At 40.2% G+C, this 26,660-nt stretch overlaps 1 protein-coding gene and 1 pseudogene across 4 annotated transcripts in view; both read right to left on the bottom strand.

Moving 5' to 3' along the window:
* The window catches only part of DCLK1 (doublecortin like kinase 1), a gene marked incomplete at its 3' end in the record, with an annotated part of 550,874 nt that overhangs the window by 487,707 nt on the left and 36,507 nt on the right, over positions 1–26,660 (bottom strand). The window lies entirely within an intron of this gene.
* On the bottom strand, positions 3,748–5,539 carry LOC308511943 (nuclear prelamin A recognition factor-like; annotated as a pseudogene). Its single transcript has 2 exons — positions 5,480–5,539; positions 3,748–5,124 (listed from the first exon to the last, which is right to left on the bottom strand). The product of its transcript is annotated as a nuclear prelamin A recognition factor-like (transcript).

Raw genomic sequence — 26,660 nt, forward strand, 5'->3', positions numbered from 1 at the left:
ACTCATCATAATTAAATTGGCAAACACCAATGACAAAGTAAGAATCTTAAAGGCAGCCAGAGAGGGACAGAAAGTTACCTATAAGAGATCTCCCATTAGACTATCAACTGATTTCTCAACAGAAACACATCAGGCCAGAAGGGAATGGAATGAAATATACAAAGTCATGCAAAGCAAGGGACTGAATCCAAGAATACTATATCCAGCAAAAATATCATTCAAAATTGAAGGTGAAATAAGGAGCTTCATAAACAAAAAAGGCCAAAGGGAGTTTATTACCACCAAACTACAAATGCAAGAAACACTAAGGGGACTGTTGTAAAAAGAAGAAATAAGAAGGGAAGAAGGAACACAGACATAAAAAATAAAAATGGTGACAAACAAGTTCCTACCAATAATAGCCTTAAACGTGAATGGATTGAATGCTCCAATCCAAAGACATAGGGTAGCTGAATGGATAAGAAAACATGACCCATATATCTTCTGCCTATAAGAGACCCACCTGAGAACAAAGGACTCACACAGACTGGTAGTAAAGGGATGGAAAAAAATTTTCAGGTGAATGGAAATGAAAAAAAAAAAAAAAAAAAGCTGGGGTAGCAATACATATATCTGACAAAATAAACCTCAAAGTGAAGGCCATAACTAGAGATAAGGAAGGCCACTTCATAATACTAAAGGGAGAAATTCAACAAGAGGATATAACTCTGGTAAACATATATGCACCAAATACAGGAGCACCCAGATACATAAAAAGAACTACTGGAAGATATCAAGGGAGAGATCAACAGAAATACAGTCATAGTACGGGACTTTAATACCCCACTGACACCACTGGATAAATCCTCTAAACAAAAAACCAGCAAAGGCACATCAATTCTAAATGACTCACTAGATCAGATAGAATTAATAGACATCTTCAGAACATTTCACCCCAAAGTTACAAAATATACATTCTTCTCAAGTGCACATGGGACATTTTAAAAGATAAACCACATATTGGGATACAGGAAAAGTCTCTTCAAATTCAAGAAGATAGAAATCATATCAAACATCCTCTCAGATCACAATGGCATAAACTTTGAAATCAACTATAATAAAAGCAATTAAAAAAATCAAACACTTGAAGGCTAAACAGCATGCTATTAAACAATAATTGGGTTACCAAAGAGAACAAAGAAGAAATTAAAAACATCCTGGAAATGAATGACAATGAAAACACAACAATCCAAAATCTATGGGACACAGTGAAAGCAGTCCTGAGAGGGAAATTCATAGCTCTACAGGCCTACCTCAAAAAAACAAGAATAACTGGTAATAAATTATCTAACCCTACAATTTAAAGAATTAGAAAGATAGCAACAAGAAAAGCCTGGAGTAAGCAGAAGGAAGGAAATAATAAAGATCAGAGTGGAAACAAATGACATAGAGACAAAAAAAAAATACAAAAGATCAATAAAACCAAGAGCTGGTTCCTTGAAAGGATAAACAAGATTGATGAACCTCTAGCCAGGCTCACCAAGAAACAAAAGAGAGGACCCAAGTAAGCAAAATCAGAAATGAAAGAGGTGAAGCAACAACAGACCCCACAGAAATACAAGGATAGTAAAAAAAAAAAAAAAAAAAAAATACTACAAACAACTCTACTCCAACAAACTGGACAACCTACAAATGGACATATTCTTAGAAATATACAAGCTTCCAAAACTCAATCAGGAAAACTAAAAAAATAAAAAACCTGAATAGGCCAATAACTATGATGAAACTGAAACAGTAATCAAAAATCTTCCATCAAACAAAAGCCCTGTCCAGACAGATTTAAAGGGGAGTTCTACCAAACATTCAGAGAAACACTAAAACCTATACTCCTCATAGACTATTCCAAAAAATTCAGGAGATTCAAGAGGAAGGAACACTTCCAATCTCTTTCCATGAAGCCAGCATTACCCTAATAACAAAACCAGACACAGACAAGGACACTACAAAGAAAGAGAACTACAGGCCAATATCCCTGATGAGCATAGAATGTAAAGTCCTCAACAAAATTCTAGCAAATTGGATCCAACATTACATTAGAAAGATGTACACCGTGACCAAGTGGGATTTATTCCAGGGATGCAAGGATGGTACAATATCTGCAAATCAATAAATGTGATACATCACATACACAAATTGAGAGACAAAAATCACATAACCATATCAATCGATGAAGAAAAAGCATCTGACAAAATCCAAAACCCTTTCTTGATAAAAACTCTTAGCAAATTGGGAATAGAGGAAGAATACCTCAACATAATAAAAGGCCTGTATGACAAACCTACAGCCAACATCATACTCAATGGGCAAAAACTAAAACCATTTCCCCTAAGAGCAGGAACAAGACAGGGATGCCCACTCTCACCACTCCTACTCGACATAGAACTGGAAGTGCTAGCCACAGCGATCAGACACGAAGAAGAAATAAAAGGCATCCAAACTGGAAAAGAAGAAATAAAACTGTCATTATTCACAGATGACATGATACTGTACATAGAAAACCTTAAAGATTCCACCAATAAACTATTAGACTTAATAAATGAATTTGGCAATGTAGCAATATTAACACCCAGAAATCTATGGCTTTTTTTATACACCAACTAGAGGCCTGGTGCACAAAATTCATTCACTCAGCCCAGCCTGCATCCTCTCGCAGTCCAGGACCCCTCAGGGGATGTCTGCCTGCCGGCTTAGGCCCGTTCCCCATGGGACCCTCGCTCCGTACAGCCCACCTGCTCGCTGCTTTTTACCACTCAGCACACTGCTCCTTAGCATTGCCACAGAGGCATGAGAGGCTCCTGCCACCGCCACTGTGCTCACCAGATGTGAACCTTATCTTTCTGTGTAGTTGTCTGTGGGCCAACTGCTCTCTTCCTTCTCATTTAGGGAGAGCAGCATGTGAGGGCAGAGCATGCTGTCATGGAATGCAGAGGGCTGCCCGGAGCTGAGGGGAGTTGCCAGGCCCACTGGGTGAGAGGTGGACACAGAGGACGCTATCTCACCAAATTGTGGGGCAGGCTGGCCAGCCTTCATCTGCCTGACCCCACCCAGGGAGGGACTGAGCAGGGTGCCTGCCTCTCCATTCTCCATCCTTCCATCTGTGACACCTGTCACCCTTGCCATGCCTCCCCCAAAGTGAGTTCAGCTCAATCCCTGAATGTAAAAGGGCACGGGGGATGGGGTGGACCTCCACTCCAGTGCCCCCTGATTCCCAGCGACAGGGCCTGATCTTACGACGATGGCCATAGCTGCAGAACACAGATCTGTTTCAAGAAAAGGTGGGAATGCAGACTTTCATATGAGCCCCTATTCCAAAAAGTGGCAGTTCATTCACATTGTGTCAAAGACACCTTCAAGAGTAATATAAATGGGTAAAGTAAGGGCCAAGCCAGGATATTTCCTCATCCAATCTCTCTGAGGTGCGTGGACAGAACCAAATCTCAGCTCTTCACAGGACACTTCTGGGGTTTTATTAAGTCTAAAGGACAGTAGTCTGTCTCCATTCTTGTTCTTTGGGATATCTTCATCATCAGATAAAAGGATATGTACATTGGGGCAATCCTCTCAAGATACAATATTCCAGTTATACCCATGTGATGTTGACAGCACCCCTCAGAGGGAGGGAGCCAACAGATGGGGAGCAGGGAATTCTGAAAACCAAAGTGATGACAGAGATGCTAAGCCTTTCCTTCACATGTCTGACATCCCTCCTCAGGCAGCCTGCAAACCGGACGTCTGCTGGACTGTTACCACTTGATGTCCTAGCAGGTTGCCCTGGGCCCTGGGCCCTGCTAGGAAGTGTGCAGGGTCCCTGGGCCTGGGGGGAGTCGCCCCCAGCCACTCCTGGTACAGCTCCTGCACATGGGGGCTGGTCTCCCCTGGCCACACCGGAATGGCAGCGTAGATGCCTTCCATCTGCCGCAGCAGTGTCATGTCTGTATGCCCGTCCTCACCTGGGCCTGACCCCTGCAGCTTAGGCATCCCTGGCGTAGGCCAGGACCTCCATGAAGTGGCAGGGGAACTTGCCCCTCTACAGCTTCAGGACCACTTTTGGATGTTCTGAAAGCCGTAAGCAGACTTAAAGCGTAGCAAAGCCTCTACGTCCCTTTCAAGGGTGACCTCCTGGAATTCTTTGTTCCTCAGGGTGCAGTAGGTGAGCACCCCCACGTCTTTGTTGAACAGCTCCTTGGCCATATGCCTGAAGATGTGTGCCAGGTACCTGTCAGAGCTGGCATCCTTGTGGAGCCTCACCTTTTCCTTCATGTCTCCAGAGTGTCCAGGGCGGCATTGTTCGAGGCAAGGTCACTTTGCTCCATTATCTGGACAATTTCACCTGAGGTTAACACACAGTAAGCACCCTGGGAACAAGCAAAGCTGTGGGAACATCTTCTCAAAGGGCCTCCAGTTTCTTGTCATAACATGGGCCACAATGATGTGGAAAATCTTGTCTGGGGACAGATTCTGCCATCTGGTGAAGTAATCTTTCACCAGAGAGCTCATGATCTGCTGGGGAGACTTGGCTGTACAGAAGTTGCCGGGGGGGGGGGGGGTGATGGGATGATCCAGCACGCGCTCTGCATATCGGACCCAGCCGGGACAGGTGGAGGTCAGCATGGGTAGCCAGGGCTCTTCCTCACGGTGCTGGCAGTACCGATGCACAAATTCCTTCTGACTCTCCAGGATGCTGAGTCTGCAGCTATCTTCATATCAAAGACAGTGCGCCTCAAGGCTTTTGAGGAAGCTGCAGAGCCTTCTGGATGCATCAGTGACAGCAAAATAAGGCAGAGATTGAGGACACACGGACACTGCCAGCACCTTGTCCTGTGAGGTATCACTTTTCTTATTAAGGTTCAGAACATGGAAGAAGTCCTTGGTGTTCTGTTGAGAAACTTGGACTCCTTCCTCTGCGGTCACACAACTGTCACACGCCAGGCAGTGACTCAGAAATATCTTGGCATCGGCGAACTTATATAATTCTCCCTTCTCTTCATTCTCCTGAGCTGGACTCCAGACATTGACTGCAGCATTCTCTTGGTCATCAGTTTTTGTTTTTTTACTACATTCCTTCTGTGTGCAGTGCTCACGATTCTTTTGGACCAAGGAGGGCAGGGGCCTGGCTCAAGTGACCTGGAGGAAACATGGGGAGAGCCGTCACAGCTGGTCACCCCTGGTGCTACTGGCAGTATCCTTTCATCCTTGTGGAGTGTCTAGGGAGAAGAAGCAGCCGCAGTGCCTGAGGCTGAGTTCCAGGAGGCCTGCAGTGCTGTCGGGATTGTGCCGGCAGTGATGGTCCATTGGTGCCTGGCCTGTCCTCTGGAGATTGAACCTGCAAGACTACTAAGGGAGCCAGTCCCCAGTTCCACCCTGCCTCCACCACTGATTGATTGGAGTCTGAGGGCCAGGAGGAAGGACCAAGCAGTCTGCCTTCCGCCTGCCCGCTCACCAGTGGCTGCTGCCACGGATTCATCAGAGCCTGAGGGACCCTGGTTCCCCCGTTAGACATCCCCTGATCAATGGAGCCTGCTGTTCAGTTGTCCATCCTGTCATTTAGGTCATGATGGCCCCTGGCTTTTTATATATTAGAATAATGAACTAACAGAAAGAGAAACTAAAAAAAAACAATCCCGTTTACCACTGCACCAAAAAAATTAAGATACCTAGGAATAAACTTAACTAAGGAGGCAAAAGACATGTACTCGGAAAACTTCAGGACATTGAAAAAAGAGATAGAGGAAGACATAAACAAATGGAAGAACATACCGTGTTCATGGATTGGTAGAATCAACATCATTAAAATGTCCATACTACCCAAAGCAATTTATAGATTCAATGCAATATCCATTAAAATACCAACGGCATATTTCACAGACCTAGAACAAACTCTACAAAAATTCATCTGGAATAAAAAAAAAAAAGACTCCAAATAGCCACACCAATCTTGAGAAAGAGGAACAAAGTTGGAGGGATCACAATACCAGATATCAGGCTATATTACAAAGCCACTGTTCTCAAAACTGCCTGGTACTAGCACAAGAACAGACATATAGACCAATGGAAAATAACAGAGAACCCAGAAGTCGACCCAAGCCATTATGCTCAATTAATATTTGACAAAGGAGGCAAGAGCATACAATGGAGTCAAGACAGTCTCTTCAATAGATGGTGCTGGGAAAATTGGTCAGATACTTGCAAAAAAAATGAAACTAGATCACCAACTTACACTATATACAAAAATAAACTCAAAATGGTTAAAGGACTTAAATGTAAGATGGGAAACCATAAAAATCTTAGAAGACTCCATAGGCAGCAAAATATCAGACATACTAATATATTGTAGCAATATCTTTACCGATACAGCTCCTAGGGCAATGGAAACTAAGGAGAAAATAAACAAATGGGACTAAATCAAAATAAAAAGCTTCTGCACAGCAAAAGAAACCATCAACAAAACCACTATAATCAAAACAGTCTGCTACTGGCATAAGAACAGACATACACATCAATGGAACAGAACAGGGTCCTCAGAAATTAACCCAAGCCATTATACTCAATTAGTATTTATCAAAAAGGAGTCAAAACAGTCTCTTCAATAAATGGTGTTGGGAAAATTGGATAGACACATGCAAAAAAAGTGAAACTAGACCACCAATTTACATCATACACAAGAATAAACTCAAAATGAATAAAAGAATTAAATGTAGACAGGGAATCCATAAAAATCCTAGAAGAAACTGTAGGCAGAAAAATCTCAGACATCTCTCATAACAATATGTTTACCAATAGATCTCTTAGGGTAAAGGAAACTAAACAAATGGGACTACATCAAAATAAAAAGCTTCTTCACAGCAAAAGAAACCATCAACAAAATGAAAAAGGGCCCACTTATGGCAGAACATATTTGACAATGTTAGAACTGATAAAGCATTAATATCTAAAAAATATAGGGAACTCCTACAACTTAAGAAAAGGAAGACAAACAACCCAATTAAAAAATGGACAAATGGCATAAATAGACAGTTCTCTAAAGGGGACATACAGATGGTCAAGAGACATGAAAAAATGCTCAAAGTCAGTTATTATCAGGGAGATGCAAATTAAAATGACAATGAGGTATCACCTCACACCTCTCAGAATGGCTACCTTCAACAAACCAACAAAGACAAGTGCTGGCAAGATGTGGAGAAAGGGAACTCTAGCACACTGCTGGTGGGAATGCAGACTGGTACAGCCATTATGGGAAACACTATGGATTTTCCTCAAAAATTACATATGGAACTGCCATTTGACCCGTGATCCCAATTCTAGGAATATATCCTAAGAACACCGAAACACATCAGAAAGAATGTATGTACCCCTCTGTTCATAGCTAAGATCTAGAAACAGCCCAAGTACTCATCAGTAGATGAGTGGATAAAAAAAAGCTGTGGTACATTTACACCATGGAATACTATGCAGCTTTAAAAAAGAAGAATCTTTTACCCTTTGAGATAGCATGGAGAGTACTAGGCTAGGAGAAATAAGCCAATCAGAGAAAGACAGGTCTCACATGATCTCACTCATATGGAAATCTAATGAGCAAACTAAATTGATCAACAAAATAGATCCAGAGTCATAGAAGCATGGAATAGACTGGAGGGTTGGTGGGTGGAAGAGAAGAGATCAACCAAAGAACTTGTATGCATATATGCATAATCCAAGGGCGCAGACAATAGGGTGGTGAGGGTCTGGGGCAGGGGCATGTTAGAAGGGTCAATGGGGGTACAGAGGGGGAAATATGCAATATTTTCAACAGTAAAGATTTTAAAAAAATAATATTTTGGACTATAAAGAAAAAGTGTCCCCAAATGGAGCATGGAGAAAGCAGGAGTGACAGGCATCTGATGAGCAGCCCTAGGGCATTAGAGGACAACAGTTATTATTCCATTCTGCATGAACAGTAAATGTTTTTCCTCTTTGTTGCCTAAGTTTGGAATGAATTCAGAAATACCATATGTGCAAAGAGTGCAAAGATAGTAATATGTTCACTGCGCTAAAACTGGCTGCATAACATTCTCTGCTCTAAATTACTTATGAAACTTCAGTGAAACCCAGTGATATTCACACTGAGCAGGAGAGGATGACGATCACAGTAAAGGTTAAAGAATGAGATACTTAGTAATTATACATATGACTTTAGACATAGAAAAGACTCTTGTCCATAAATGTACACAGAAAGTTGTGAGCAACACTTAAAAGTTAATGCAATTCTGTAATACTTTCAACAATAAAGATAAATTTAAAAAATAAAATAATTAATGCAATTCAAAAGCAGATCAGTTATTGCCAAGCTGAGAGCAGTTGTGGGGAATGACTGTAAATAGACATGAAGGTACCTTGTAGTGAAAGTGTCTTAATGCTGGGTTGTGGTGATAGCTGCACAACTCTGCACATTTATTGAAATCATTGAATAGGACACTTAAAATGAGTAAATGTTATAGTATGTAAACTATACTTTATTAAAGCTATAAACATTTATTTAAAAATTTAAGGTTAGCTCTAACCGGTTTGGCTCAGTGGATAGAGCATCGACCTGCGGACTGAAGGGTCCCAGGTTTGATTCCAGTCAAGGGCATATACTTTGGTTGTGGGCACATCACCAGTAGGGGGTGTGCAAGAGGCAGCTGATCGATGTTTCGCTCTCATCGATGTTTCTAACTCTCTATCCCTCTTCCTTCCTCTGTGCAAAAAATCAAGAGTATATATTTTTAAAAAATTTAAAGCTAACATGTTTTAAAATGCAAGAGTATTCCTTTTCTCTAAAATGGTTGTATTTCTGGGTTAAGGGTTACATTAAGTATGTTCTTTTTCCACTGCTAGAATGAAAATTGTTATGATAATTTTAAAAAATCAGGTGATCTTTTTAAAATTAGTTTAAATGAATTAATTTTATAACTAAAAACCAAAATAGCAAAAAAAAACAAAGAAATTGAATCAAGACATTTCAGTAGCTTTCTTAACATTTACTACTCTTTTGGTAACCCACTCAAACTTTAGTATTGACAAGTCACCAGAATTTGATAATTTCAGAAGTATTTTTAAACTCTAGTGGGTAAAGTAGATAAAACATCACAATGACTCAAAATATTCTTACTAAAAAAGATGCAAGTAAATTTTCTTTACTCAAATCATTTTCAAAACGCATAAAATCAAGTGTGGCATTATGGTTAAGAATGTCAGTCCACCTTCATCAAACATACTTGGGTGGGCCAATTACTTTTCCCTTGTTTCTGCATCTGTAAATAGAGATGAAAATAGTATCTGTGGCATAAAACTGTTGAAATGGTAAAAGGGAAATCTTTCATCAGTATCTGATACTTGTACATAAGCAGGTAAGACATGCTAGCTGCTGTTTCATTCTTGCTGATGTTATTATCCCAGGGTTGGGCTCAATGTAAAAGATGATTTTGTTTTTCTTTTCTACAGAGTTTATATCCAGGAACCACTCCAGTCCTTTATTTTCCTGTATAACCAATTGCTCAGCAATGTCCATGCCAACTGCTTCCAGCTTTTGTAACAGAAAAGATCTTGCAACTTTTGATTCATTACACAATGTGTTATTGCTCATCTGCTGGCACAAAGCTGATGCTCCATATCAGAACTAACTGGTCTGATATACTTTCCTCAGCTGGTGGTAAATCAAATTATAAGGCAAATAGGACATAAGAAAAGTCAGAGGAACAGAACCCATTTACAATGGGATCATTTACAGTAAGTATGTTCCAGATGAGAAAAGCATAAGACATAGAGATATGCAGTAATTTAAATACATAGGGTAATTATTTCTCCCTCCCAAAAAATAATTTTAACAACTTGAAAACAGTGTTATTAGAGTTGCTAACCATCAAAACATATAATTTCCTCTTGGTCTTCCCTTCATTCTCTTGTGTCTCAAAATGTATGTATGTATAAGGTAAAAATCCCCAAAGTCATGCTTCCATACTTTTTAATTAACTTATTTATTTATTATTTATCTATTTATTTTAAAAATATTTATTGTTAAGAGTATTTAAGATGCCTCCACTTCCCCCCCCCCCCATTGCCCCTCCACTCGATTCCCAACCCACTCCAGGCCTTCATCCCCCTACTGTCTGTGTCCATAGGTAAGATCTTTGGTTAGTCTTTTCCTGCCCTCCATCACCACTTTCCTCTGAGACTCATCAGTCTGTTCCATGATTCCATGCCTCTGATTCTATTTTGTTCATCAGTTTATTTTGTTCATTGGAGTTGTTTATTTTGATTTTTAGATTCAATTGTTGATAGATATGTATTTGTTTCCATTTTATTGTTCATATTTTTTATTTCTCCCTCTTCTCCTCCTCCTCCTGCTCCTGCTTGTGCTTCTGCTTAAAGAATGCCCTTCAACATTCCATGTAATACTGGTTTGGTGGTGATAAACTCCTTTAGCTTTTTCTTGTTTGTGATGCTCTTAATCTGACCTTGAATTCTCAATGAGAGCTTTGCTGGGTAGAGTAATCTTATTTGCAGGTCCTTGCTATTCATCACTTTGAATATTTCCTGCCACTCCCTTCTGGCCTGAAAAGTTTCTGTTAAGAAATCAGCTGATAATCATATAGGTGTTCCCTTGTAGATAGCTAACTGCTTTTCTCTTGCTGCTTTTAAGATTTTCTCATTGTCTTTAACCCTTGGCATGTTATTATAATGTGTCTTTGTGTGGTCCTCTTTGGGTTCCTCTTATTTGGGACTCTCTGTGCTTCTTGGACTTGTCTGTTTCTTTCACCAGGTAGGGGAAGTTTTCTGTCATTATTTATTCAAATAGGTTTTTAATATCTTTCTCTCTTCTCTTTCTGGCACCCCATGATGCGAATGTTGGTACACCTTAACTTTGTCCTCATATTTTTGGATTCTTTTTTCTTTTTGCTCTCCTAATTGGGTGGGTTTTGCTTCCTCATATTCTGCATTGTTGAGTTTATTCTCAGATTCCTCTACTCTACTGTTGAATTCCTGTAAATTATTCTTTATTTCAGTGAGTGTATGCTTAATTTCTGGCTGGCCCCTTTTCATGTCTTTGAAATTCTCACTAAGATTCTTGAAAGTCTCATAAAGATCCTTGAATAACCGTATAACCATGATTTTGAACTCTATATCCAAAATTTTGCTTTCTTCCATTTCTTTCATCTGTGATGTTTCTTAGTCTCCTCATTTTGGTTGCTTCCTGTGTTTGTTTCTATGTATTTGGTAGAGCTGCTCTCTCTCCTGGAATTGGTAGAGAGGCCTCGTGTAGTAACTGTCCTGTAGGGTCCAGTGTCTCAGCCTCCCCTGGGTGTGTCCCTGTGTGGACTATGTAGTCTTCTAGTTGAGCCCTGATTGCTCACTGGGAGGAATTGATCTCAAGGTCAATTGGCTGTGAGAACCAGCTGTGGCTACACTTGGAGAGCTGCTGTGAAGGAAACACCCCTATGGAGCAGTACTTGCTCTAGTGGGGCTTTGATGCTCACTGAGTCTGCCCCTTAAGTGTGTTGCTTGTGGATATGTAGAATTGTAATCTGGTATGGTCTGGTGCTGTCCACCAGGTGCACTGGCTCTAGGGCCTCCAGGGAGGTGCAAAGTCAGCCACTGCCTGGGGCCATCCAGCAGGAGTTATGTGTATTGGGCTTGGAGGTGCCCAGGCGAGGCCCAACTGTGATGCAAGGCAGGCTCATGCTAGTGCAGGGTCTTGGACCTTGTACTGACAGGTTTGGGGCATGATGACCCAGTTCCAGCTTGTTTGAGAGATTTTAACAAAGTGTAAAGCCTGGGCAAGGATAGGCCATTCATATGCAAAAGCTGCTGCAAACAGGTTGGGTGGGGCTGCATATTGGATGGGGAAGGCTCTCAGGGAATCCCCAGGGCGGAGCAAACAAATATGGCTGCCTGCCAGCCAGCCCTGCCATCAGGGAGGTCCCAGCACAGGAACAATGAACCCTGTGAGCACCTCCATCTGGGAGAAAGCTGCCCCCAATTTCCTGCCCCAATTCCAGACAATCCTATTCCTCCTCATATGTGTCTGGGTCCCCCAGAGCCTCGCCCTGGCACTAGAGATCAGAGAAAGCAGGACCTTGTAAGTTTAGTTCCTGCATGGTTTAGTTTAGCCCTTTAAAAGGAACACCTGGGTCTCCAGCAGCCTCTGTATCACTGAGCCATAATTTCCATTGGTTTTCATTTTTTCTTTTCTTTTTTTAAAAAATATATTTTATTGATTTTTTACAGAGAGAAAGGGAGAGAGATAGTTAGAAACATGGATGAGAGAGAAACATCAATCAGCTGCCTCCTGCACATCTCCTACTGGGGATGTGCCCGCAATCCAGGTACATGCCCTTGACTGGAATCCAACCTGGGACCTTCCAGTCTGCAGGCCAACACTCTATCCACTGAGCCAAACCGGTTTCGGCATCTCCACTGGTTTTTATAGCCCATAGTTATGGGGACTTCTCTTCCCAAGTCTGAACCATGGGTTGGGGGCTGGTGCAGGGCTGGGGCCCCTTGCTCCTCACAGGAGGCCTCTGCAGGGATGTTCTCCCTCCCAATTAAAAAAAAAAACCAGCACAAATGGGTACTGATACAGCCTATTCTGCACCTCTGCCCCTTCTACCAGTTTCAATGTGCTTTCCTCTTTACTTCTCTAGTTGGAGGACTTCCATTCGGCCAGCTTTCAGGTGGTTCTGAATGATGGTTATTAAGTGTGTTAGTTGCAATTTTTATGTGGTTGTTGGAGGTGATGAGTACAGGCATTTACCTACACCGCCATCTTGGTTCTCTCTCATACTTTTTATAATCTTGAAAAGTCTTGAAAATAACTTTCCTTTCACTTTGACTGATGCAAGAAAATGAATCATAATTTTACAGATCTGACAGATAGCACACCTCATTGGGCTAGTGTAGGCTAATAAATTTGAGGGCTAGTATAGTTAATATTATCAAAGCTTCTAGCCTGGCCAGTGTGGCTCAGTATTTTCATGTCAACCCATAAAGGAGGTCATGGTTCAGTTCCCAGTCAGGGCACATGTCCGGATTGCAGGCTTGATTCCTAGTAGGTGGTGTGCAAGAGGCAGCCGGTCAGTGATTCTCTCTCATCATTGATGTTTCTATCTCTCTCTCCCTCTTCCTTCCTATCTGAAATCAATGAAAATATATAAAAACAAACAAACAAAAAACAACAAAGCTTCTAAATTATGCCATGCACTTTGAGGACAGGGACTAATTCAAATTTAAGGCTGTTTACTAGCAACTTGGTACACAAAAGTAGGCTTTTACCATTACTCTGATTTTAAATGTGCTGAAGTGTTATTAATTAAACTATAAAATAGAACATGTATTTTAATTATTTAAAATATGAAGGTAATATTGCTTAAGAGTGTTTTGACAGTCACATCTGCAAACAATGCAAGGACATAAATAAAATGAACTTTTCAATCATCTCCTAGACATCTGAACATGAAAATATAAGTTCTCTACTAGTGAATTCAGGAAATCCATAAAGGATTTTGATTCCCCTTATGACCCTTGGGAGGAACTGGTCCAAGTCTTCTAACTACCCAACACCTGGCACAGAGCTGATGCTCAGTAGATGTCTACTAATCTAACAAATAACAAGAATATATACATTCTCAATATTAAAAACACTGGAAATGTTAAAACAAGACTATCTTAGTAGAACCCAGAGGAAACTTGAACCAATTTGGCAAAATTAAAGATGACTCTGAGAATAGTCTGTTCACTTTCACAGACCTTGTAGGCCTTTGTTTCTATGACCACTATAATCAATGGGCACTGCACAATAATAATAATGTGTGAGATTAGATTTCCTCCCCTAAAAGTATCCCAGAGGCATCATCATATGATTTTCTGAGATCTTCTCTTTTCCTATAAGGTTAATAACTGTTGCCACTGACAACAAGAGTTCAACAAATGGTTGTGTTTTTTGTGTGTTTTTTTTTAAATACACATTGGCTGAATCTACCAATGTGACATGAAATGTAGATAAAGGAATTTTTGCTATAGAAGAAAACAATGATGTTATTAAGAAACAAAATGGCCAACATATCTGTACAAATCTTTTCACAGGACACCAATCCCAGAAAAGTCCTGAGAAATATGTAATTTTATTTTCTCAAGGATCATTGCATCAACCAATGACAGAAATGAACCTTTTATTGCTTCTCCATATAGAAACCCCACTTATTTTTAGAACTTATTATTTCTCCCCAATTTGGAGATTTAACCTCAGAGATAGAGTTGACCTTCTCATTTAAAAAGTCCCTGTTGGTGGGGTCACTGGGCATTGTGTGGTTGTTTGCAAGGCCACAACTGCCTAAGTGGAGTGGAGTCACTGCCAGCTGCTGTTGAATTAAATATGCGACATCTCCTGCGTCTCTTATTCTCCTAGGCTGCACTGTAAGTAAACCACCCCAATTCTGATTACTTCACAGCAGTTTACCTTATCCATTATTGTTCTCAACAGCCAAGGATTTAAGACTCTTTGCCACTAAATCTCTAGGCATGCTAGCTGGAAATTATTTTCAAAATTACCCCTCCATTTCCTGGATATATTAAAAACTATGCTATGTTCCTCCATGCTGTGAATTTTCTCTTGCATAAGGGCTCTCCCTGACAGTGTTGGATATCTCAAATCAACTCACAAAAGAGTTTAAATTACTTTCAGTCATCCCCATGAAAGCTATCCAGAACATGAGGAAAAGATTAAATCTGTTCAGCCTATTGCGGAAATCATATACTTAATCTCTTCATCAGGTCAGCATTTCCACAGTTCATTCTCTGCATCTTAACTTTCATTTATTCTCCATGCAGGAAATTCTCCATCCTCCACTCTTACAGGCAGCCCACTGAGGTTAGACTACAGAGGGCATACATTTCATACTAATGAACTGACTGTTTTCCAGAATATTGTTGACGGCAATCATATCTTACCATCTGATGTTAATATTGACATTGAAACTGCTACATTAGCTAAAATTAATGTTAATTCCATCTACCATGTAACAGCCACAGCTTTACCATCTTTAGGTCTTTGGATTTTTTATGATCTATTCACAGTGTTCAGTCACCTAAACAGCGATTCCCCAACTTCAATGTAAATATGAATCACATGAAGATCTTGTTAAAATGCAGATTCTAGCCAAAACCGGTTTGGCTCAGTGGATAGAGCGTCGGCCTGCGGACTGAAGGGTCCCAGGTTCGATTCCGGTCAAGGGCATGTACCTGGGTTGCGGGCACCTCCCCAGTGGGAGATGTGCAGGAGGCAGCTTATCGATGTTTCTCTCTCATCGATGTTTCTAACTCTCTGTCTCTCTCCCTTCCTCTCTGTAAAAAATCAATAAAATATATTAAAAACAACAACAACAACAAAAAAACTTTAAAAAAAAAAAAAAAAAATGCAGATTCTAATTTAGTGGTCTAGGGGGGCTTGAGGGTCTGTATTTCTACAATTGCACTGGTGGCATTACTACTGCTGCCCTCAAACTACTCTTGGTAGCAAAGTTTTTAAGAAAATGGGTAGAGCATATACCTGAGCATATAGTAGAACATCTTATGACTTTTTTCTGTCGTATAACTAATTACCAGCTCCCAAACTATTACTCTGAAAAAGCATCAAAAATAAAAATCTACTTTTTAAAAAAGATAATGCTTGCTTTGAATTATTTTCTTCCTATGAGATATTTTAAAAATAAAATATTGATTTTATTTTACTACCTGCCAAAGTATGTTTAGTTCATGGTATTCCAAATATAGAAAAAGAGAGATTGGAAATATTTATCCAAAGGACACTCCTAGCCCTATCATTCTCTGGTTCTACTGATCAGAATCTGAACCACAAGTTAAATGAATAAATGTCACTTAATAAATACTAAACATCTAATAAGGGCAGTCAAGAATACAGAAGTCATGAAATAAAGCAAAATATCAGTTAAGCAGGTTTTCTAGAGGGAAAATCAGGATAATTAAGGAGTAGCAATAGCTATGAGAAGCGTTCATGTACCTGCGATATACATTACCATTTTTAATGTCATTTTTGTTTTCAATATTTCAATATTTTAAAATGTTTTATATAAATACTAGGGGCCCGGTGCACAAAATTCGTGCACTGGGAGTGGGGGGGGGGGAGTGTCCCTCAGCCCAGCCTGCCCCCTCTCACATAGTGGGAGCCCTCAGGCGTTGACCCCCATCACCCTCTGATCGCCTGATCGGCCCCTTGCCCAGGCCTGACACCTACGCCAGAGGTGTCAGGCTTTGACAGGGGACCCTCATCTCCCCCCGATCACTGGCTCTGGCACCCGCCCAGGCCTGAGGCCTGTGGCCCAGGAATCATGCCTGGGCAGGGGACCCCCATCTCCCTCTGATCGCTTGCTCCACCCCCCGCCCAAGCCTGACGCCTCTGACCCAGGCTTCAGGCCTGGGAAAGGGGACCCCCATATCCCCCCAATCCCCAGCTCCGCCCCCCACCCAGGCCTGATGCCTCGGCCAGAGGAGTTGACCCTCATCACCCTCCGATCACCAATCACCGGATCAGCCCCTTGACCAGGCCTGAGGCCTCCGGCAGAGGTGTCAGGTCTGGGCAGGGGACCCCCAGCTCCCCACGGTTGCAGGCTCCGCCCCTGCCCAGGCCTAACGCCTCTGGCCTAGGCATCCGGTCCTGGCAGCGGGGACCTGCAGTGGCAGCGGGGGGCGCCGCGATCGTGGGCTTCACTTTAGGCCCAGGCAAGGGACCCCTAGCTCCTGGGACTGCCAGCTTTGACCATGCCCACCTCCCATCGCTGGCTCCACCCCTACTTCCTGCTATCACTGGCCAGGGTGGCAATGGCGCCTGATTCTCCTATCATGGCTGGGGGGGCAGGGCAAAGGCGGCCCCAGGGCCGCCTTTGCCCTGCCCCCCAGCTCTTAGCTCCCCCCTGGGTTTCAGATCACTGTCATTGGCAGGGGGCTTCTTCCTACTTTCCCTTTCGCCTCCCTGCATTGTGCCTACATATGCAAATTAGCCGCTATCTTGTTGGCAGTTAACTGCCAATCTTAGTTGGCAGTTAACTGCCAATCTTAGTTGGCAGTTAATTTGCATATAGCCCTGATTAGCCAATGAAAACGGTATCGCCGTACGCCAATTACCATTTTTCTCTTTTATTAGTGTAGATACACATATCAATAAATTCCATTTTAAAAAGAATATCAAAGTCAATAAAGTATTGTCTTCTTTCTCCAAGATGTTTTGGTCTTACATAAGTGCACAAATTGTTATAACACAAAGCAGAAGTGACTAAGCATGGAAAGAGAATTATCTTGTGTTTTTTCCCTCAAAGAGAAACTCCTAATGGGCAATCGTAATTAGGCTCTTTTTGACCAAAAAAGCCTACGTTACCTAGTATTTATGAGTAATGCTAGACTTATTTCATCAGACACTTTTTGAAATATGTCTATACTTTTTTCCAAGAGGGTTTTAAATTCTGAGATACGTTTAGCTTCCAATAACTGGTTACATTGAACAACATCTCAAAAATCATGCTCCAGCCATAAGTAAGAGCACATAAGAGAAATTATGCAGAATAATTACTAGAGAGGAAAGCAAACTGGACAACTTACCTTCCGAGGATCTTAATCTGGGCAATAAAACAAGTTAAAGAGGAGATGGCTTAATAATTTTAAGACATTTCTCACATGAATGTACATAGTATCTTATGAAATTATAAGCAAGAAATTAAATTGTATACAGAGTAAGATATAAATTTATAAAGAAAAAAGCAAAGAAAATAAGTGAAAATATTAACAAGAGCCATCTTGTCAATGATACTATAAATCAATTTAATTTATCTTAATATTTACTCATTTGCTTCAAAATTCTTTACAATGATCATGTATTAATCTTACAATGAAAAAAGCTAATTAAAACCAAAATCTTCCATTTGTCCTTTTCTTTCTATGGAATGTTGTTTACAACATGGTTCAGATTTAAAATTGGATTTTTTAAGTTCCATTTAATTTCTGAACCTTCCTCTTTCATTTAATTTAATTTCAAGGATTTAAACTTATCAGAAAAGTCTGCTGTAATATGTTGTACTCTAGCAGCACAAACTCCCAGACACTGCAGGTTTGTGTATCTCAAATCATTGGGCCAAACGCTATTCATGCGAATCTCTTATTGACCTCTCACCAGTTTTTAAATTCAGCGAGTATATTAATTAGCAGGATGGCTAAAACAATGCCAGGAAGATTTAAAGCAATTCTCTTGACTCAGATGGTGAATATTTTCTAACAGACTGTCTATTGTTTCCCTGTAGGATACAAGTTCTTTCTACAAAGAAAATGCTCTAAAGTTTGATGTGTTTTTGGTGTGTGTGTTTTAAGTGATCCTAGAGTCATTAATGAAGCAGGAGTCTAAGCTAGAAAAGAAATACTATGATGAGCACCTCACATACCATGGCAGAGAGTACCACCAGGGTGATCAGTCAGCTCCTAAATGGCCAGGGCCTGTTAGTACTTTGCAAGCACTGTACTAAAGGTGTAGCCCATGGAAAACTAGTCAATCATCCAGTCATTTAGACATTCAATTAAACAAACATTTACCAGGTCAGGTCCTAGAGATACAGAAGCAAATAGAACACTGTCCCAGCCTTATCCTATGAATTCTGATTAGAGAGACAGGCATGCCAATAGTCAACAGGCAGCATAATCAAGAATTATGGAGCTACCTACAATGGACAGTTAGCAGAGCCCTAGGAGATGGAACTGTCAATTCCACATGGGGAAGTCAGAAATTATTTCATAGATGAGGCCACCCTTGAGCTGAGTCTTGAGAAATGACAAGGTCCTGGCTTTGCAGAGCTGTGGTGATGATGCAATGAGATGTATGAGTTTGTCACATGGATTGTTTCATTAAATCATCATGACAACTTATAAAGCAGGCATTATCATTATTCTTATTATACAGATGAGAAAACTGAGACGTAACCAAGAATTAACTCTTCCCAATGGGAGAATGGACTACACTATGGCTAGGGGTAGAGGACAGACTTCAACTTAAGTCTATCAATCTTAAATCTATGTTTGAACCTAGTCTATAAAATCTAGTGTTTTCCCTCTACATTATGCTATACATATATCTATGCTAAAATTACAGCATATCTAAACATAGTCAATATATAGGATTTTGAAACTTCAATAATCAGTTAAGGGGGGAACTAACTTAAGTTTCCAGGCCTGAATGACAAACTCAATCCAGCTAGATTGTTCAGACTGAAATCTGAGCACAGGCCCAACTGGCTTGAAAGTTCAAGTTCTTTTACTCACTCCAACATGCTCCCTGAGGGAAGAGGAGGCTTACAGGCCAAATTGGGGCTCTCAGCCTTTGCAAAAGCAGAAGTCACCACAAGAAGTTGATCCCAAAGCCCTCAGTCTTATAAAAGTGGCCAAACTGCCTGAAGCATATAGTGGGGGTGCTTTGGAGAACACATCTTCAGTTCTACAGTGGGACACTGTAGAATTCATTTTAAAATAAATTAAAATTCAATTTACATAAAATTCACTTTTGCTGAAACTAATCTGAGCCTTAAAAATATAAATCACTGTAGGTGCCCATAATTTATTGCTTTGTCAGAGAAGCTCAGACTGTTAGAAAAAGACTTAACTCTTCCCAATTTGAGGGAATTAATATCTACATAAGGACAGGTATTTCTTATAAGTCATGAAAATCAACCAAAGGTATGTAATAGAAAATGGGACATTCTATTCTGGACACGTTAATTCCCTAAGCAAAGTATCATAATTATTCTTCAGCTCCTTTTTCTTTGAAAACAAATAAGATTTTCCATAAATTTAGAGCTCTAGCAAATCTTGAGAATAGTTTAACATATGCTCTAAGCTTTTGTAGGACTTTTTAATTTGGCATTTTAAAATGTAAGCTAAATTATTTGTATCAACTGTGTGTGTGTTTTTTTTACATCAACTGCAAACAAAACTAAAAGGTGTCACATTCACTAACAACATAGATAATATACCAAATCATAACACTAAAAATATCTGTATACCAAGAATAAAGGGTTTAAATATACTTAAAGCAACAATGTTAATTAAAACTATTTTATTGTTAAAATAGCCACTACTACCAACTGCTACAGAAAATCTCCTTTTCCAGTCCAACCAAATCATATCACATCCTAAATTCCTTCCTTTTCATTTGGAAACCTCTGTTTTTCACATTTTCTATGCTCATTAATTGCCATAGCCAACACCAGCTATAGCAGTAATTTGTACCACTGTTTTAACTTGTAAGCAGAAGAAATATCCTGAACTCTCTAAACTCAAATGTGAGCCAAATTATTTTTACTTCAGATTAGAATTAGGTAGTAAAAACCAAAGGAAAAGCAAAGATCATTTTGTGAAATCTGATTGATAGATTCCTATTGATCATCATGACCAAACTCATATACTAGCTACCTAAAATAAATAAGTGCAATTATGACCCATTTACAAGCATCTTTTGAGCTTTATGTTTATAAAAGGGAAAAGGGATTTAATAATCAAAACATAGAGAGAAGGCATAGTAAAAAATTAATTTATTGAAAACTACTGGGACTTCCTTTACTTGGCAGCTGCTATGGGCTGAATGTTTGTGTCTCCAAAAATTCATATATTGAAACATAATTCCCAACATAGGAGACAGGGCTTTTGAGGGGTGATTAGGTCATGTGAGTGAACAGGATTAGTACCCCTACAAAAAAATGCCCCAGAGCTCCCTAGCCTTTCCTGCCATGAGAAAATACTACAAAAAAGTGGCTTTCTATGAACCAGAAAGTGGATTCTCACCAGGCCAAATCTGCTAGCACCTTGATATTGCACTTCTAGAGTCCAGAACTGTGACAAGTAAATTTCTGTTATACATATGCCACCCAGTCTGTTGTATCTGCTATAGCAGCCCGAATGGACTAAGATAGTATCTATGATGCCTGTTTTCACAGTTTACCAGCTAAATCAGTTTATGGGTATCTTTACTTTGGCTGAGTGATTCCCAGTGTTTTCCATATTAGGAAGGCAATAGATTGTTTGCTCAGTCTAGGATGTTAGCAGTGGTGGGTTTTACAAAGTTCATGACATGTGAAATGCCTATAAGATAAAAATATATCAGCCTTGAGTGAGTTTTTCCTCTGCTACTAAAGTATGATGTTATTTTGTACAGATCTTCAATGTTGATGAGTAGATAAGATGAGAATGTGCATGCATTTTCCACTTGAAGAGCAACCTAGTTTATCAATACTGATATATGATTCCAATTTTATTTTGATACATATGTTTTAAATATATTTTTATTAATTTCAGAGAAGAAGGGAGAAGGAGAGAGCAAGAGAAACATCAATGATGAGAGAGAATCATTGATCGGCTGCCTCTTGCACGCCTCACACTGGGGATTGAGCCGCAACCAGGGGATATGCTCTGACCTGGAATCAAACCGTTACCTCCTAGTTCACAAGTCAATGTTTAGCCACTGAGCCACGCCAGCCTGGCTCGATACTATTTTGAACTCTTACTATATTTCAGTGAAGAAGGGGGAATCTTTGGGAAGTGCCTTTTCTTTGATCTTCACAGTATAAGTTGCCTACTTAGGCACTAGTTGTTTGAAGACCTGCTGTGTTTTATGTTTCTAAGCAAGGATTCAGGAATCACAGATTTAGAGGACTTAACAGCTCAAGGTAGCCATATTAGTTGTTCCCAAAAAGGAAGTTAGCAGATATGCAGGTATATCTTTGCTGTAAATCTTATATCTTTTGAGATTATTTTAATCACTTAAAAAAATAGTCACACTCCAAATGATCTCTGAGAGTAGCTGCCTGGCAGAGTGAGTGAATGACCCATAGACAATCCCAACATCCATTGCCTGGATGTGACAAGAGGGAATGATTATCACACCCTACAAAGCCTCCCCTCAGCTGTGGAGAAAGGGGATGGAATTGTAACCTTCAGCTGGAAAATGACCTCTTTCCTTCTTTGGGGGCCCTTAGTCAAGGCCCAGATAAGCAATACATCACTAAAATCAAGACACACCAAGTATTTATTTGATCTCCCAACCAGGCCAGCAAAAGTTCCTGATCACATGGTAAGCAGAAGTTCCCTGAAGGATGTGAGGAGGGGGTAAAGGGGCAGCAACCTTTCATTGAAGCTTCAATGGCCTAATAAGAAAATGGAGTTGAAATTATTAGAATTTCCTCACAAATAGGCCGCTCATGAGTCACCAGGGTCCTTTGCAGAAACTGCAATTCCCTGCAAAATGTCTTCTAAAGTGGTGCAGCATTTCCAATACAAGGGTTCCTTAACTCAGCCACAAAACACAAAACAGTGCTATGTAATTAACTATTAGATTAGGGCTTAAAACAAACCCAAGAGGCTGAATGGAGCAGGAATGAGTGAGAATGGCATGGGGTCTGTACCCTTCAGTGCCATCTCGGCATAACATATTACCAGCAGGCACGGCTCTCACAGTGCCATTGCCAAGAACCCTAGCATCACTGATGGATACATCTATAGGCTGCATGAAGATAATATGAAAACCTTGCATAGCTTCCTCTCTACTCATTTACACAAAGCACTGAAGCTATTGATTTTTAAAAAAACAATTTTATTTTCTCAATCCAAAAAAAAAAGTTTGCCTTTAAAAACTATTGAGCACTGGATTTCCCATGTCATTTATGGAGTTGATACAAGGATTCAGTTACACTATTAAAAAAAAGAAAGAGACAGAACAAGCAATCTTAAAGGTGATGTCCTATGCCCATTGTGGCATATGGACCCCTATGCCACAATGGGCACAGTAAGGTGGTGGCAGCAGCGTGTATCATCCTTCCTATGGCAGAGCATCATGACACAGGAAGCCCTGGGTTTTTTCTAAGAGAATTATCAGGCCTTGGTTTCTGCATGGATGTCAATGAATCCTAACTGCTCTGGAGGCAGATTTTCTCTTCTGAACAGAAACAATTCTAAAGACTCCTGGGGTACATGAGGAAGCATCTTTGTTCCTCCTGGGAACCCAGGCAAAATGTTTTATATTCTTTCCACTTTATCATCGAATTCCTCTGCAGCCTTCCACTATTCTTGCTTCATATTCATATACACGAATGATCAGAAAGAGAACATGTCACAATGGAGGAAACTTCACCACAATAGCAAATTGAATGCTCAACTAAAAAAAATAAAAAACCAGTTGAAATCTCAGAGGTAAGGCATGGTTGGGGGAGGAGGGTGAAGGGAGATTAACTAAAGAATTTATATGTTTACTAGAATCCCACTGCATGAAGATTCACGCAATAAGTCTTCCTTCCCCTGGCTGCCAGCACCGGTTTTCCTCCGGCACCCGGGACCCAGGCCTTTGGTCCAGTCACAGCAAGGCTTGGCTTCAGTATTCTTAAGTCTTCAGTCTTCAGTCCAGACAGAGCCTTCAGGCTTCGCTCTGCACATGCATACTCATCCGATTGGCTGGTGGGCGTAGCAGAGTGACACCAATTTGCATGTTTCTCTTTTATTAGTGTAGATAGAGGCCTGGTGCACGGATGGGGGCCGGCTGGTTTGCCCTGAAGGGTGTCCCGGATCAGGGTGGGGGGTCCCCCCTGGGGTGTCTGGGCAGCCTGGGTGAGGGGCTGATGGCTGTTTGCAGGTTGGCCTAGCCCCCAAGTGGGGATCCTCACCAAATGGGGGTGTGGCCAGCCTGGGTGAGGAGCTGAGGGCTGTTTTCAGGCTGGCCACACCCGCTTCAGGTGAAGATCCCTGCTGGGGTGCCTGGCCAGCCTGGGTGAGGGGCTGATGGCTGTTTTCAGGCTGGCCGCAGCCCCTTCAGGATGGGGAAGTCCCGCTGGTGTGCCTGGCCAGTCTTGGTGAGGGGCTGATGGCCATTTTCAGGCTGGCCATGCCCCCCGGCGACCCAAGCTCCCAGCCTCTCTTTATTTTCTTTTTCTTTTTTCTGGGATTTATTTATCTTCTATAATTGAAACTTTGTAGCCTTTAGCAGAGCCCAGGGCAGGCGGGAAGCTTGGCTTCCTCCATCGCCAGGGGCAACCCAAGCCTCCTGCTCACTCCAGCTCCATGGCCACCACCATCTTAGTTGGGTTAATTTGCATACTCACTCTTAATTGACTGGTGGGCGTGGCTGGTGGGTGTGGCTTGAGCATAGCAGAGGGATGGTTAATTTGAATGTTTTTATTTTATTATATAGGAGATGCATAACCCATGGACACAATAGTGTGGTGAAGGCTTGAGGGAGGACAATGGGAAAAAAAGGAGAACATCTGTAATACTTTCAACAATAAAGATAAATGTAAAATAATAACAATAATAGTTGAATACAACTGTCAGTAGAACGACTGCAGGAGAAAAATAGAGAAAGTCTTTCAGATGATTTTTTTGGACACATTATCCACTTGAAAAGTCTTCTTAATACTTTTACTTCTGTTTGGCTCTTTAATATAATCTGCTATGTACAGTGGTTATGAGCACAAGCTCTGAAGAGAGATTGGTTCAAATGCCAACTCTGCCATTTATATCTATGTGGTCTTAGACATGTTAGTTTTTTTTAGCATGTGTATTTTTGTTGTTGTTTTTTACAAATTCTGTGCCTTAGTATCTTGTTCTGTTAAGTAGGGATAAAAATCAAGCTGTGAAGATTAGACATGCTAACACATAGAAAGCATTTAGAATAATGCTCAAGCCCTGGCCAGTGTGTCTCAATTGGGTGAGCATCATCCCCTGAACCACAAGGTTGCCAGTTCAATTCCAGGTCAGGGCACATGCCCAGGTTGCAGGTTCAGTCCCTGGTCAGAGTGTGTACAGGAGGCAACCGATGAATGTTTTTCTCTCACATCATTTATCTTTTTCCGTCTCCATTCCTCTCTCTCTAAAAATCAATAAAAACATATTAAAAGATAGAATAATGTTCAATAAAGCTATCATATTATTATTATAGTTCAAAATTGCTTTTGTATGTATTATCATAGTTGATCCCTCAAGGATCCTATGAAATGGAGGTGATCATTTTAGCCGTATTTTACTGATGAGTATAAATAGGCTCAATTAGGGTCATTTGCTAAAAACATAAATAATCTGCGGCTGAATCAAAGTTTGAATCTTAGTATTTTAACATTAAACCTTGATTTTTTCCCCCCATTACATTGGATTATTAAACCATAGCAAAACCAGCCATAAACTACATATAAATTCCTAAAAAGAATAAAACTATTAAGAACATCAAAATATCTATTTTAGAAACTCATTCTTAAACACACAAATCATCAGTTAATGTAAGAGTTTACTAAAATAGCTAAAGCTGACTCTTAAAATCAGTGTGTAGCAATTTGAAACCTACAAAATTCTGAAGTGAATAGGGAGGGAGAGGATTTATCAATATGTAATCTTTGCTGTAAATTTTACTTTTTATGAAAACAGTTAAACTCCCGTTCTGAGAAAATTCAATACACAAAAATGCAGAACTACAAAATAGTTGAGTCACACATTATAGAGGGAACCTTAAATGTTTAATACGAAACCTTACCATTTTATTGTTGCTCTAACTGACCAGGCAGTAGTGGACTTTTTGATTACTGATATATTGGTGACATTCAGGCTATTACCCTCTTAGAACTAGAAACTGGGGAGTTGCATTCCACAGAATCCTTATCCACAAGAAACTTGGGGGAAGTTTTAGGAGACAAGCAGAAGATTGGTGAGTATAAATGAATAACTGGCAGTTATTTCTTTTTTCCTAATGAATTTTATAATTTAGAGCATTTGAATGGATACCTAGGGGAAGAATTCTTTCACAACTAACATTCTTTCTAGTATTTGCATCTATTTCTATTCATAGTTTGAATGTGTTACCCTTCAAGAACTTATATCATTCTATTTAATAAGATCAACCTTTTAATATATGCATCTAGTTTTTATTTTTAATACTTTATATACAAATGATTCAAATTATCCTTCAAAATAATTTTTAAAAATCATTTGGACAGATCCACATTAAAAAGCAAAAATAGTATCCTTAAACTTATGACCTTAACCAAAAAGATACTGGTAAACTCTCATAGACTAGTGAATCTCACTGTACCTATGTCAGTGTTTTTTTATTCAGCACACCATCAGGGTCTGTCAAACCTTTACAAAAGTCCACATAAGACTTTCTTTAAATTCATCTGACCACCTCACACTAAAATATCCACTCATCTGGCATGAACATATAATGGAGTCAAGACAGTCTCTTCAATAAATGGTGTTGGGAAAATTGGACAGATACATGCAAAAAAAAATGAAACTAGACCATCAACTTACACCATTCACAAAAATAAACTCAAAATGGATAAATGACTTAAATGTAAGACGGGAAACCATAAAAATACTAGAGGAATCCAAAGGCAACAAAATCTCAGACATATGCCGAAGCAATTTCTTCAATGATACTGCTCCTAGGGCATTGGAAACTAAAGAGAAAATAAACAAATGGGACTACATGAAAATAAAAAGCTTCTGCACAGCAAAAGAAACCATCAACAAAACAACAAGAAAGCCCACTGCATGGGAGAACATATTTGCCAATGTTATCACCGATAAGG

This window comes from Myotis nattereri, assembly GCF_964212035.1.
Source record: "Myotis nattereri genome assembly, chromosome: 2".
Classification (NCBI taxonomy): Eukaryota; Metazoa; Chordata; class Mammalia; order Chiroptera; family Vespertilionidae; genus Myotis; species Myotis nattereri.